This window comes from Salvia miltiorrhiza, chromosome 2 (assembly GCF_028751815.1).
Source record: "Salvia miltiorrhiza cultivar Shanhuang (shh) chromosome 2, IMPLAD_Smil_shh, whole genome shotgun sequence".
Lineage (NCBI taxonomy): Eukaryota > Viridiplantae > Streptophyta > Magnoliopsida > Lamiales > Lamiaceae > Salvia > Salvia miltiorrhiza.
The window spans coordinates 51,285,014-51,298,125 of record NC_080388.1 but is presented as its reverse complement, the minus strand read 5'-3'; the positions used below and the strand labels follow the sequence as shown (position 1 = coordinate 51,298,125).

General features: G+C 42.9%; 2 long non-coding RNA genes across 2 annotated transcripts; one reads left to right on the top strand and one right to left on the bottom strand.

Moving 5' to 3' along the window:
* Positions 1-8,969: 8,969 nt before the first annotated feature.
* On the bottom strand, positions 8,970-10,686 carry LOC131010066 (uncharacterized). Its single transcript, XR_009096467.1, has 2 exons — positions 10,486-10,686; positions 8,970-10,397 (listed from the first exon to the last, which is right to left on the bottom strand). It is a non-coding gene; the product is annotated as an uncharacterized LOC131010066 (long non-coding RNA).
* LOC131010065 (uncharacterized) lies at positions 9,214-10,809 on the top strand. The gene is made up of 2 exons (XR_009096466.1): positions 9,214-10,056; positions 10,437-10,809. It is a non-coding gene; the product is annotated as an uncharacterized LOC131010065 (long non-coding RNA).
* Positions 10,810-13,112: the final 2,303 nt, after the last annotated feature.

The window sequence follows — 13,112 nt, the reverse complement described above, 5'->3', positions numbered from 1 at the left end:
GTTGTAAAATGAATCTAAATTAAATCCGTAGATTTAATTTGTTCGTTGTCTTGATATATAAATTAAATCCGCAGATTTAATTAACTCACGAGTCGGAAATAATCCACGACTTGAGTAAAAATAAATTCTAATTCCATCTCGCTTAAATAAATAACGTGACTTTGCTAAGTCAGTTATAACTCTGAAATAATATCATTGACTGCTTAAACAATATAAATTCAGGATCATAAGCTGAATTCATATCAGAATAATAACCGTTTTCATTCACTGATGAACATAAATAAACACTCATTACTGGATTTAATATTTATAAAAGAGCGGGTCACTACATACTACCCCTCTTAACAAAAATTTCGTCCCGAAATTTGCATATTTCTTCTAAAACAGTTCGGGGTATTTATCCTTCATTTTGTCTTCAAGCTCCCACGTGGCTTCCTCTTGTCCGTGGTGTTTCCATAAGACTTTCACTGATGTGATTGCCTTATTCCTGAGTTGTTGTACTTTTCGATCTAGAATGGCCTCTGGTCTCTCTTCATAACTCAAGTCTGGGCAAAGGATCATCTCTTCTTGGTGGATTATGTGCTTTGGATCGAAAACGTATTTTCTGAGTTGTGATACGTGGAAAACATTGTGAACGTTTCCAAAACTTGGCGGTAATGCCAACCTATAGGCTACTGGGCCTATTCTTTCCAAAATCTCATAAGGTCCTACGAATCGGGGCCTAAGTTTTCCCTTGACACCAAACCTAGTTATTCCCTTGGTAGGAGATACCTTTAGGAAGACCTTGTCTCCTATTTCAAACTGTAATTCGGTTCGGCGTGCATCAGCGTAAGATTTCTGTCTATCTTGCGCCTCCTTTATTCGCCCTCTGATTTGGCGGACTATCTCAACCATCTCATTGACCAAGTCTGGTCCTAAAACTTTTCTCTCACCCACTTCATCCCAATAAAGCGGTGATCTACATTTTCTTCCATATAATGCCTCATATGGTGCCATATCGATAGTTGCCTGGTAACTGTTATTATAGGCAAATTCAATCAACGGCAGCACTACTTCCCAACTTCCACCTCTATCTAACACCACTGTTCTCAACATATCTTCGAGGGTCTGAATTGTCCTTTCAGACTGCCCATCTGTCTGCGGGTGGAAGGCGGTGCTGAAATTTAACCTCGTGCCTAACTCCTTCTGTAAGCTCATCCAAAATCTAGAAGTAAATTTTGAGTCTCGGTCTGAAGTGATCGACACTGGTACACCGTGTAAGCGTACAATCTCTCGAACATACAACTGAGCTAGCTTGTCTGATCCATGTGTGATCGGTATTGGTATAAAATGAGCACATTTTGTGAGTCGATCTACTATTACCCAAATGGCAGTGTTTCCTTTCTTTGTTTTGGGCAAACTGGTCACAAAATCCATTGCTATGTGCTCCCACTTCCATTCTGGGATTTCCAACGGTTGTAGTTTTCCATATGGCCTTTGGTGTAAGGCCTTCACCTGTTGGCATGCTAGGCATTTCTCCACAAATGACGCTATGTCTCTCTTCATTCCTTCCCACCAAAAGTGTTTCTTTAGGTCCTGATACATCTTAGTACTGCCTGGGTGGGCAGTATAAGGGGTATCGTGAGCCTCACTCATGATTTTATCCTTAAGCTCATCATCGTGGGGGATGCATATTCTTCCTTCAAAGAGGATAACATTATCTGATGCTTCTTGATAATTCTTGACGCCTCCTTTTCTTACTGCTTCCCGTAGTTTTTCCATCTTCCCGTCTTTTCTTTGTGCTTCTACGATCATCTTCCTCAAGTTAGGTACTGTTGCCACAACGCTTGCTATCGTCCCTGGTGGTTTAACCACTTCTATGCTCATTTTGCTAAATTCCCTTATGAGCACCGTCTCTCGAGTGATGAGAGCTCCCAATTTAGATTGGGTCTTACGACTCAATGCATCAGCCACTACGTTGGCCTTGCCTGGGTGGTAGTTAATACCGCAGTCATAGTCTTTCACTAGTTCGAGCCATCTCCTTTGTCTCATGTTGAGGTCCTTTTGCTCGAAAAAGTATTTCAGGCTTTTATGATCTGTGAATATTTCACACCTAACTCCATATAGGTGGTGCCTCCAAATCTTCAGCGCATGCACCACTGCAGCTAACTCCAGATCATGAGTCGGGTAATTCAGTTCATGTGGCCTAAGCTGTCGTGACGCATATGCTATCACTCTTCCTTCTTGCATCAGCACGCAACCAAGTCCATTTTTGGACGCGTCTGTGTAGATCATGTATTCCTTATCAGCTGTTGGGACGGCTAATACTGGTGCCGTAGTCAACTTCTCCTTAAGTTCTTGGAAGCTCTTCTCGCACTCCTCTGTCCAAGAAAATTTTATTCCCTTCCTGAGTAGTTGCGTCATTGGCCTTGCAATTTTGGAAAATCCTTCCATAAACCTCCTATAGTAACCTGCCAATCCTAAGAAACTTCTTATCTCATTAGGGTTAGTAGGCGATTTCCATTCGCGCACTGCTTGCACTTTTTCGGGGTCCACTTTAATCCCTTCTGATGATACAATATGTCCTAAAAACGTGACTTCGCTGAGCCAAAACTCACACTTGCTGAATTTGGCATAAAGGCGCTCTGTCCTCAACGTTTCTAGAACAATTCTCAGATGTTCCTCATGGTCTTTATCGTTCTTCGAGTAGATTAGGATGTCATCTATGAATACCAAGACAAATTTGTCTAAATACGGATGGAACACTCGATTCATGAGGTCCATGAACACGGCTGGCGCATTAGTTAGCCCGAATGGCACAACTACAAATTCGTAGTGGCCATACCTAGTTCGAAATGCCGTCTTAGGTACGTCTTCTGGTCGAATCTTCAGCTGGTGATAACCAGACCGCAAATCAATCTTCGAGAACACGCTTGCTCCCTTGAGCTGGTCGAAGAGGTCATCTATCCTTGGTAGAGGATATTTGTTCTTCAGTGTCACTTTATTCAGTTCCCTATAGTCTATGCACATTCTCAATGTGCCATCCTTTTTCTTCACAAAAAGTACAGGTGCACCCCAAGGTGATACACTTGGCCTAATGAATCCAAGTTCCAAAAGTTCTTGCAGTTGTATTTTGAGTTCTTCCAACTCTTTAGGAGCCATCCGGTATGGTGCCTTCGAAATGGGAGCTGCCCCGGGCTCCAAATCAATGGTAAACTCAATTGGTCTGTCCGGTGGTGGCCCTGGCAGAATCTCTGGAAATACATCTGAAAAGTCCCGTACAATTGCTACATCTTCTATACTCTTTTCAGTACCCAGTTCTCCGTGCAAATATACGAGGTAAGCTGGGTATCCCTTCTTCATCATTTTCGTTGCTTGTAGGGCGGAGATGATCATCTTTCTTCTTCCCATACTAATTCCGTGGAAATGTGACGGCTCCCTTCCTGGGGGTCGAAACGATATCCGTCTTTCGTTACAAAGGATGGTGGCATAGTTCTCGGCTAGCCAGTCCATTCCTAGGATTACGTCCACATCTCCCATCGGTATAACATAGGAGTTGTTCACTACAATCTTGTGTGACCCTATGTTCAGTTCTAGGTTCAAGCACACATGATCTACTATCGTCATCCCTCCTATAGGTGATGATATACTCAACTCCTGGTCAGCTCTTTCCATTTTAAGTTTTAATGTGTCAACACATGTACTTGAAACGAAAGTATGCGATGCGCCCGTATCAAATAGAAGTACAACAGGAGTATTGAATAGCATGCCCATACCTGCCAGGTTTCCCTGGTTGTTCTCGGGCTGCTTCTGCCTCATAGCATAGGCTCTAGCATGACGAGGTTTTTCATGTTGTTTCTGTTGTCGCTGCTGTTGTTGGCGGGCCTGTTGCTGATATGGTTGTTGAGGTTGTGGTTGGTACTGTAGCTGTTGGTGCTGCTGTGGCTGCTGATACTGTGGTTGCTGCCTAGGGTATGGTTGGGGCAAAGCTTGAATTGCTCGCAGAGGTGGAGCCTGGATAGGTGGGTTTGGCCTTGAACCCGTTCCATGTTGCTTATTCGGGCACCGGTTTGCATAGTGCCCCTTCTGGTTACAGATATAGCAACTATCACTGCCGGCCTTACAGATTCCCACATGATTTTTGTTACATTTGGGACAATGTGGGGCCCTCTGTTGGTCATTTCCCATCTGTTTCGGTGCACTCTGGCCTCCATAGCCCTGTGACTGGAAAACCCGTCCCTGCCATGGCCTCTTCTCACCTTGGTTCGGGTTACTGTTGTCCCATCTCCTCTTTCCTCTAAAATTTTGATTATGATTCTGATCATGTGAAGGTGCTGGCGTAGGTACAGTTGCAGGTCTTTCTCCTGGCATGGCTGCTTCAATGTCTAATGCTCGGCTGAGCGACTCAGTGTAAGACAATCCTCCGTGGCTTGCCAAAGCCATCCTAATTTCGTGCCTCAGACCGGCACAAAACTTTTCAGCCATCTTCTCATCTGTGTCCACTTGTTCCGGCGCATATCTAGACATATCGCAGAACATCCTGTCATATTGAGTTACCGACATCTTCCCTTGCTTTAGATTGTAAAATTCAGCTTCCTTCTTCTTGCGGTAGCTCTTGGGTATATACTTGTCATATATACCAGCTTTGAATTGTTCCCAGGTCAGGTTTTCTAACTGCTCTGCTGTCATCGTTTTCATCCGTGCTTCCCACCAGAAATCAGCTGACCCAGTCAACTGAAAGGACATACAAGTCAGACGTTCTTGGTCGGTGCAACGCAGAAAGTTGAAAATGCGTTCAATAGCGCGAACCCAAGTTTCAGCTTCTGCCGGGTCTCCTGTCCCGTTGAAGGTAGGTGGGTTCTGTCGCAAGAATAATTCTTCAATCCGTCGTTCTGGCTGAACAGGTGGTTGAACTATTTCGGGTTCTGGTTCTGGCACTGTTTCTGGGTCTCTTCTTTCATTTCGGGGAATCCTGCCCCCTCCTCTTGGTCGTCCTCGTTTTGGCGGCATTCTATTAGGTCAAAACATAAGTTGTCAGCGCATTAAAATGCAATAAGGACATACTATCATTTCTATAGTTACTCTTTAACTCATCGAGTTCTGCTCCTGTTAAAACTTAAGCGAACATATAATAAAACATAGCGGAATGACTTGCCACGAAAGACCAATAAGGTCACCATATATAACATAGGGAAAATTGCCTCAATGAGGACTTTACATCATCATAAAAAAAATCTAGGTTCAAAGATCTATGTAAGTACCACACATGATGAACTGGCTATCCAGCGAAGCCATTACAAAAAGTACTCAATCACAGAACGTCCCAAGGTTTCGCGTCTCCGTCCTAATATTAGTCAAAAGTCTATGCCGACACATGGCATACAAAAGCATCAGATCAATCTATGTTTCTGGGATATTTAAATATCATCCTATTAGATATATATATATAAACCGGTCTAAGAAGATCGGGTACAAGATCCCTGGGTCGGGGCATGGCTGTCTTCCTCTGGATCCTCTTCCGGATCTTCCTCTGGGTCCTCATCTGTTTCTCCGCCAGATGGGTGCGACTCACCCCTTCCTTCACCTGCTGCCTGGCCAATGATGGCTGAGCGAATCATCTTCAAGGTGACTCGAAGAGTTGGGCGGTCGTCCATGGCCGGGGCTTTGCCCTTTTTGAGGAAATCCATGGTATCGGCTAAGACTCTGTCCACGTCGGCCATAGCGGCTGCTATCTCTGCCTTGCTCAACTGCCTCGATGACAATGGTGGCTCACAGACTAATGGCACTGAACCCGTGCCAGGTGGAAAATCTCTGTAGGCTTGAGGCCTAGAGGGGCCTGCCTCAGCGTCGTGCCTCCTGGGTTGCCTTAAGATAGGGGCTGCTGGTGGAGTCGGCTCCGGAAGTGGGTCCAGTAGTTCGTCGGGCGAAGGTACTCCGACTCGAGCAAGGTCTCCCGGACGTATATACGGCCCTCGAGGAGCATTTCCCCAACGAGTGAATTGTGCCTGGATCTCAGCAGTAAATCCAGAGAAGTCATAATGCAAGTCATAGGACCTGCCAGAACGAGTGATGTAGTGAGCGGAAATCATCCTCGCCCATCCCTGCCATTCTGATGGCAGCAAATCCATTAGCCGCTCCATTCCGTCATAGTCCGATATCCCATGGTCTCTTGCAGCGACCCAGTGTCGATGGAAGCCGGCCAAGAATTGGCCTAAGTCATCACCGTGGCATCGGCGATAAGTAAAATATGAGTTCCTGATAGTATCCGGACTAGCATCTCGACGCAACGGCCGTCGTCTGGTAAAGCGCATCCTCGCCATCTATACATGAAGGTCGCATAATCAAACTCACGAATATCAAAATAGGTGGCAAAACAGTAAGGTAATAATTCTACTTGAGGTCTCGAAATTCAAACCACGGTATTATAATCATAATAGCCTAACACTAGACTCGAATATAATTCGTGAAGTCTTAAATATGCTGCAACTAGTACTAACTAGGTTTTTGAAAAGAGATAACTCCGCTATGTTGCAATTTCCAAACTATGTAGGGTATTCTTATTACTATGAAAAGTGTTCCCACTATACTCTGATTAAGGCAATAGTTGATTCGGTATCCGCCTCGCGTGAATAATCCGAACGAAGATCTATGCCCGTGTCACTATCTCGTGTGTGACACTTTTCTTTACTCCCCATTGTATTTTGTTTGTTGATTTCTCGTCTGGTTCACTAACTTTGTAACTTACTCATCGCCTCAATTTACAGAGAAAAGCAAAAATGTTCTTGCTAAATTCCTTCTATTGTTGTGTTCATAACAGTGATCATGCATCCTTAGCGCATCTAAGTTCATTGAGTAACATCTCCATAAAAAGGCATAAGTAAAATCAACATTTGCATCAAGGCGAAATATAAACTTCAACATTCAAAACTTTCTGTTGCATTCCTTTCTGTTGAGCATAGCGATGTGATGAAGTGCTGAGCTTTTGCCGACTGACTCTTTCATACTAGTGATCATACTAGAAAAATTTATTAACTCTAGGGTTCAGAGCAAATGAACTGCTCTGATACCACTCTGTCACGACCGGTCCTAATTAAGGATAATTAAGCCGGGGAAACCGTGACTAATGGAGGGAGATTAGAAACGGGGTAGAAAGGGAATAATTAAACAAAGAAGAATCACATTTCATAATTTAACAAAAGGAATATTTATAATATAACAGAAGTTTAGTCGTATAGACTCAAATAACTAGTAAGTTCAGATATCTCTGACTTAGCCAAATAAACATAAAACTTCTGAGTACGCAGCGGAATATGATTCTGATTACATGTATGAAGACATGTAACCCTAGAGTTCATTAATACATAATAAGACAAAAGAATCCCGCTCGTCACTTCATCACCATCTGCAGCTGCTCAACCTACACATTTAGAAATATATGCAGGGCTTGAGTACAAAAGTACTCAGTGGGCACGTATGCCTAAGTATAAAAATACATGCTTCAAAACTGTAAATTGTCATGCCATCATAAACAGTACAGCAAGGGAGTTTTTCGCTAAAAGGCCCAAGCTTACTAAATTCATTTGTGATTCTTAAAGTTCGACTGCAGTCTAAGTTCTGTAATCTATCATATCTGGAACTGTGTGCCGGAGAGGTGGCCACCTCTCACGGTCACTTGACCGGCCAACCCGCTAGATGACTCACGGTCACTGGTGTACACTAGCCCTGGCAGGATAGCTATCAACTGCTCAAGACCCGAATTCGATTACATGATAAAAGCCACATCAGATAGATATCATACTGAAATTTAAATATTTTATGGCAAGACAATATTTGAAATAACTTCAATTAATTTAGTCATGAAATAACTTGCTTGAAGGTAACATTTAAACTCATTTGATATATATATGAAAGTAATGCCCACCTGATAGCAAAGTTTTGCTAAGGTACTCTAACTCCTTGTGTAGTTCTTACTCTTGCGCTTGACCTTAATCACGAGAATATAACGTAAGACTTTAAATCGAGGGAAAATTCTCAATTAAATGAGAATGCGTAATTAAACTATGCATGAATCTCGTATGCATGAACTATTATTCTGAGATAATAATCAGGGAATTTCTATTGTTAATCCTGGCTATCGGATTTAACAAAAGCTAAGTTTCGTCTCATGAAACCGGATAATTAATTAAAATTAATCTATTCTCTTCAGGATGTTCTAATCCGTCGATTAAATAAATCCCGCTCCTCGTAGTCGATAGAAAATAATTAAATACTTCAGCTTATTCGCTTTATAAACTCATTATCAACCGGGCTTAATAATGAGAATTTGAAATGTTATGAGTTCGAATAATTAAAAGGCTCAACATAAGGTAGCCCAATAATTAATTAAGTAGAAATGGGCCTGGATAGCTAAAATGAAAGGTCCAATTAAAAATAATTCATTGGGCTTAGTAATTAAATCATTCTTGGCCCAAATGATTAAATAATAAATAGTTGGGCTCAAATAAATAAATCATGTAAGGTCCAACTAAATAAAATTTCAGTCCATAATTTAAAATTAGCCCAAGAATAGAATGAATTATTCTGAGCTTAAAATTAAATAAAACTCAGCCCAGCTGAAATATAAATGAGATTAGAATAATAGCCCATCGTAAAATAAGCATCAGCCCAATCTTTAAAATAATTCAAGCCCAATAGAAATAATGGGAATGGCCATTTAAATAAAAGACTGGCCCAATTCGAATTTAAGTGAAAGCCCAATCAATTAAATTGGAAGCTCATTTCCTTTAGAATAAAACAAACCCAAGCTCAAATAATTCGGCCCAAATAATATAGATAAAGGCCCAATTTATGAATTATAAGGGGAGCCCAAAACAATTAAAAGATGAGGCCCAAAACAATTAAATAAATAGAGTCCAACTCAATTAAATAAAGCCCATACAAATCAAAACAACAATTAAATCAAAGCCCAATAAAATCAGAGGCCCAATCAGTAATTAAAATCGGTCCATATAAATAAATTCTGAAGCCCAATTCCTAATTTAAAATCGGCCCAAAATTAATAAATAACTCAGCCCAACTCAAGCCCACTGAAAATAAATAACAAAGCCCAAAAATAAATAGGAGGCCCAAATTTTTCGGCCCAACTAAATAAAAAAATCGGCCCATCACTTGGCCCAAACTCAAATCCACTCCCCAATCCCTAGCCCTTTTCTTCCTTTCCTCCCTCAAATCTGCGCCTCTCACGCACACACACATAGCTTCAGCCCTCACTCTCCCTCTCTGCCTCTCGGCTCTCTCTTCACCTCTCTCACTCAGCCATCAGTCCCGCCGCCGCGGCTTCCTCCGGCGAGACAGCCGTCGACCGGCCTCCTTCCTTGGCAACGATGATAGGTATCGCCGCCGTCTCCCTCCATCTCTCTCTCTCTCTCAAAGCTTCGCCGCTGCGGAAGCTCGCCGGGGAGCAGCTGCGATAAGCCGTCGTCACCCACTGCTCTCCCTTCTCCGTCCGTTTCCGGCGACAGCAACGACAAAAGCCGCCGCCGACCAGTGAATCCGACTCCTTGACAGACGAACAGTAGCAGCCATCGGCCACCACAATCGTCGATCTCACCATCTCTGGACCACCGTCGATCCCTCCGCCGCTGTAACTGGAAGGCCGGGAGATTCGCCGCCTCTTGCTCCCATAAAATCAGTCGCGCCTCCGCTGCCCTGAAATTTCGGCGAGATATCGCCGCCTGGGAGCGGCGCCGTTCATCTCCCTCGTCCTCAGAATCTCCCTCCGTCGTCGAGCCCTAAGTTTTAGAAAAGGCAGAACGCCGTTGCCGAGCGTCCGCTGCTGCTGCGCTCGAGACTTCCGCCACTGTCGTCGCCACTGGACCGACGTGGTTCGTGTGTTGCCGTTTTGGGGAAGCCGCTGCTATCGTTTCGATCCACCACCGGCACTGTGCAGTCGGCGAGTAGCGCTGTCGTTGACGACTAGGGGCGTCGCTGCCGGCGTCTGCTTGATTCGTCGCACCGTTGCCGCTGTTCTTGAGGTCCAGCGGCCCGCAGTGCAGCCCAACGTTCTTCTCTTCTAAAGTTAAGTCTATTTCATTCTACTATTGTATCTTGATTCATTTGCTTATGAAGTTAAGAAATCTCATTGTGTTTATAAAGTATAGTGAAGTATGCCTACAATTCGTTCCATCTCCTTAAGCACTTCATAGATGATCGATTATGCTATGATATGATGACAATATATGTGGCTTGAATGAGTTGAGAAAATGAACTGAAACAGTAGTATATACCTAGAAAATGATTAGAGGTTTGCCGTTGTTGCTGAGTTAAATAAGTTGATTGGATCTTGTTGAAGTTTGGCAAAATTTGAACTGCTCTATCTCTCACTCTTTCAAGTGTTAACTGGTATCAAATGATTGAATCTGAAAATGGTAGTACTGGTTGTTGTTTAATGAATACAGGTAAAATCATGGAAGAAGATGGAAAAAAAAAAATGTAGCCAAAGTTTACCTAGAAGTGGCAGAGCACCGGATGAATGAAAGCCAAATCTCACCTTGGAGTTTCTGGCAGCATCTTAGACTAATTACTTCCCTTGGTTTGCTAGTGATTAAGGGAGTGTTTTGGCTGAACTTGTAGGCTAGGAAGGCAAAGGGGCGATGGAGTGCACTTGAGTGTTGAGTGGTGGTGTTGTATGAATGGGGAGAAAAGCATGGTGGAGCAAAAAGAAAATTTGTGTAATGATACTGATGACTTTGTATGTTATTATGAGTTGTGGACATCAATGTATCAATGTGATTGGAATATTGTATATTTACATAAATCTCGATTTCGACATGTGATAACTCGCTAAAATCGATAAGTTGTAAAATGAATCTAAATTAAATCCGTAGATTTAATTTGTTCGTTGTCTTGATATATAAATTAAATCCGCAGATTTAATTAACTCACGAGTCGGAAATAATCCACGACTTGAGTAAAAATAAATTCTAATTCCATCTCGCTTAAATAAATAACGTGACTTTGCTAAGTCAGTTATAACTCTGAAATAATATCATTGACTGCTTAAACAATATAAATTCAGGATCATAAGCTGAATTCATATCAGAATAATAACCGTTTTCATTCACTGATGAACATAAATAAACACTCATTACTGGATTTAATATTTATAAAAGAGCGGGTCACTACATGAACACTAAGACGAACTTGTCCAAGTAGGGGTGAAAAACCCTATTCATGAGATCCATGAATACAGCTGGTGCATTTGTTAGCCCGAATGGCATAACTACGAACTCGTAGTGGCCATACCTTGTTCGAAAAGCTGTTTTGGGTATATCTTCTTGTCTGACCTTCAGTTGATGATAGCCAGATCTCAAGTCGATTTTTGAAAATACACTCGCACCCCTAAGTTGGTCAAACAAATCCTCTATCCTTGGCAAAGGATATTTGTTCTTGAGTGTTAGCTTGTTCAGCTCTCTATAGTCAATGCACATTCTCAAGGTGCCATCTTTCTTTTTGACAAACAAAACTGGTGCTCCCCATGGGGATACACTAGGTCTGATGAAACCTAGGTCCAGTAGTTCCTGCAATTGAATTTTTAGTTCCTCCAATTCTTTTGGAGCCATCCTATACGGTGCCTTTGATACTGGCGCCGCTCCCGGTTCTAAGTCTATGGTAAATTCCACTTGCCTATTAGGTGGCAATCCTGGCAAGTCTTCTGGAAACACATCACGGAATTCTCGTACGATATCCACATCTTCAATTGCTCTTTTTGTCTCAGCTTTCCCGTTTAGGTACACGAGGAATGCCTGAGAGTCCTTCTTATTCATCATCTTTCTTGCTTGTAGGGTGGATATAATTGGTATTCTCCTACCCATTCTTATCCCGTGAAATTCCCAAGCATTTTTCTCTGGAAATTTGAAAGAGATCTTCCGCTCCTTGCATAAGATTGTAGCGTAGTTTTCAGCTAGCCAATCCATTCCTAGGATTATATCAACGTCCGACATCGGTATAACATATACGTTGTTTGCTATGACCTCTAGTGATCCTATGTTCAATTCTAAGTTCGAGCAAACATGCGTTACTGTCATTGTTCCTCCTATTGGTGAAGAGATACTCATGTCCTGATTAGATCTTTCTATTTTGAGTCCTAGGGTGTCCACACATGCACTTGCAATGAAAGAATGTGAAGCACCCGTATCAAACAGAAGTACAACAGGTGTGTTGAGTAGCATGCCCATACCTGCCAGGTTTCCCTGGTTTTTCTCGGGCTGGTTCTGTTTGATAGCATAGGCTCTTGCGTGATACGGTTGCATCTTTTGTTGCTGCTGACGTGGCTGTGGTTGTGGCAGCTGTGGTTGATGTGATTGTTGAGGCTGCGGCAATTGCAGATGACGTGGCTGGGGTAGCGCTTGGATAGCTCTCAGATGTGGGGCTTGGAATGGTGGGTTTGGCCTTAAGCTCATCCCGTGTTGCTTATTTGGGCAACGATTTGCATAATGCCCCTTCTGGTTACAGATGTAACAACTATCACTGCCAGCCTTGCAGATTCCACCATGGTTTTTGTTGCACTTTGGGCAGGGTGAAGTTTTCTGTTGGTTGTTCCCCGCCTGATTAGGAGCAACTTGCCTTCCAAAGCCCTGTTGCTGGGGTGGTTGTCCCTGCCATGGTTTCTTCTCAGTTTGGCCATTGTAATTGCCTACCCATTTTCGTTTCCCTTTGTAGTTCTGGGATTGGGCTTGTGGGGGTGGTGGCATAGGTGTTGCCACTGGTATTTCCCATGGCATTGCTGCCTCAATGTCTAGAGCTCTACTAAGGGATTCAGTATACGACAACCCTCCATGACTAGCCAAAGCCATCCTGATTTCATGCCTCAGACCGGCACAAAATTTTTCAGCCATTTTCTCGTCTGTATCAACTAGTTCTGGGGCATATCTGGACATGTCGCAAAACATCCTATCATACTGTGTAACCGTCATCCTCCCCTGTTTCAGGTTATAGAATTCCATCTCTTTCTTCTTTCGGTAACTTTTGGGTATATATTTATCATATATCCCAATCTTGAACTGCTCCCAGGTGAGGTTTTCTAGTTGATCAGCTGTCATTGTCTTCATTCTGGCTTCCCACCAGAAGTCAGC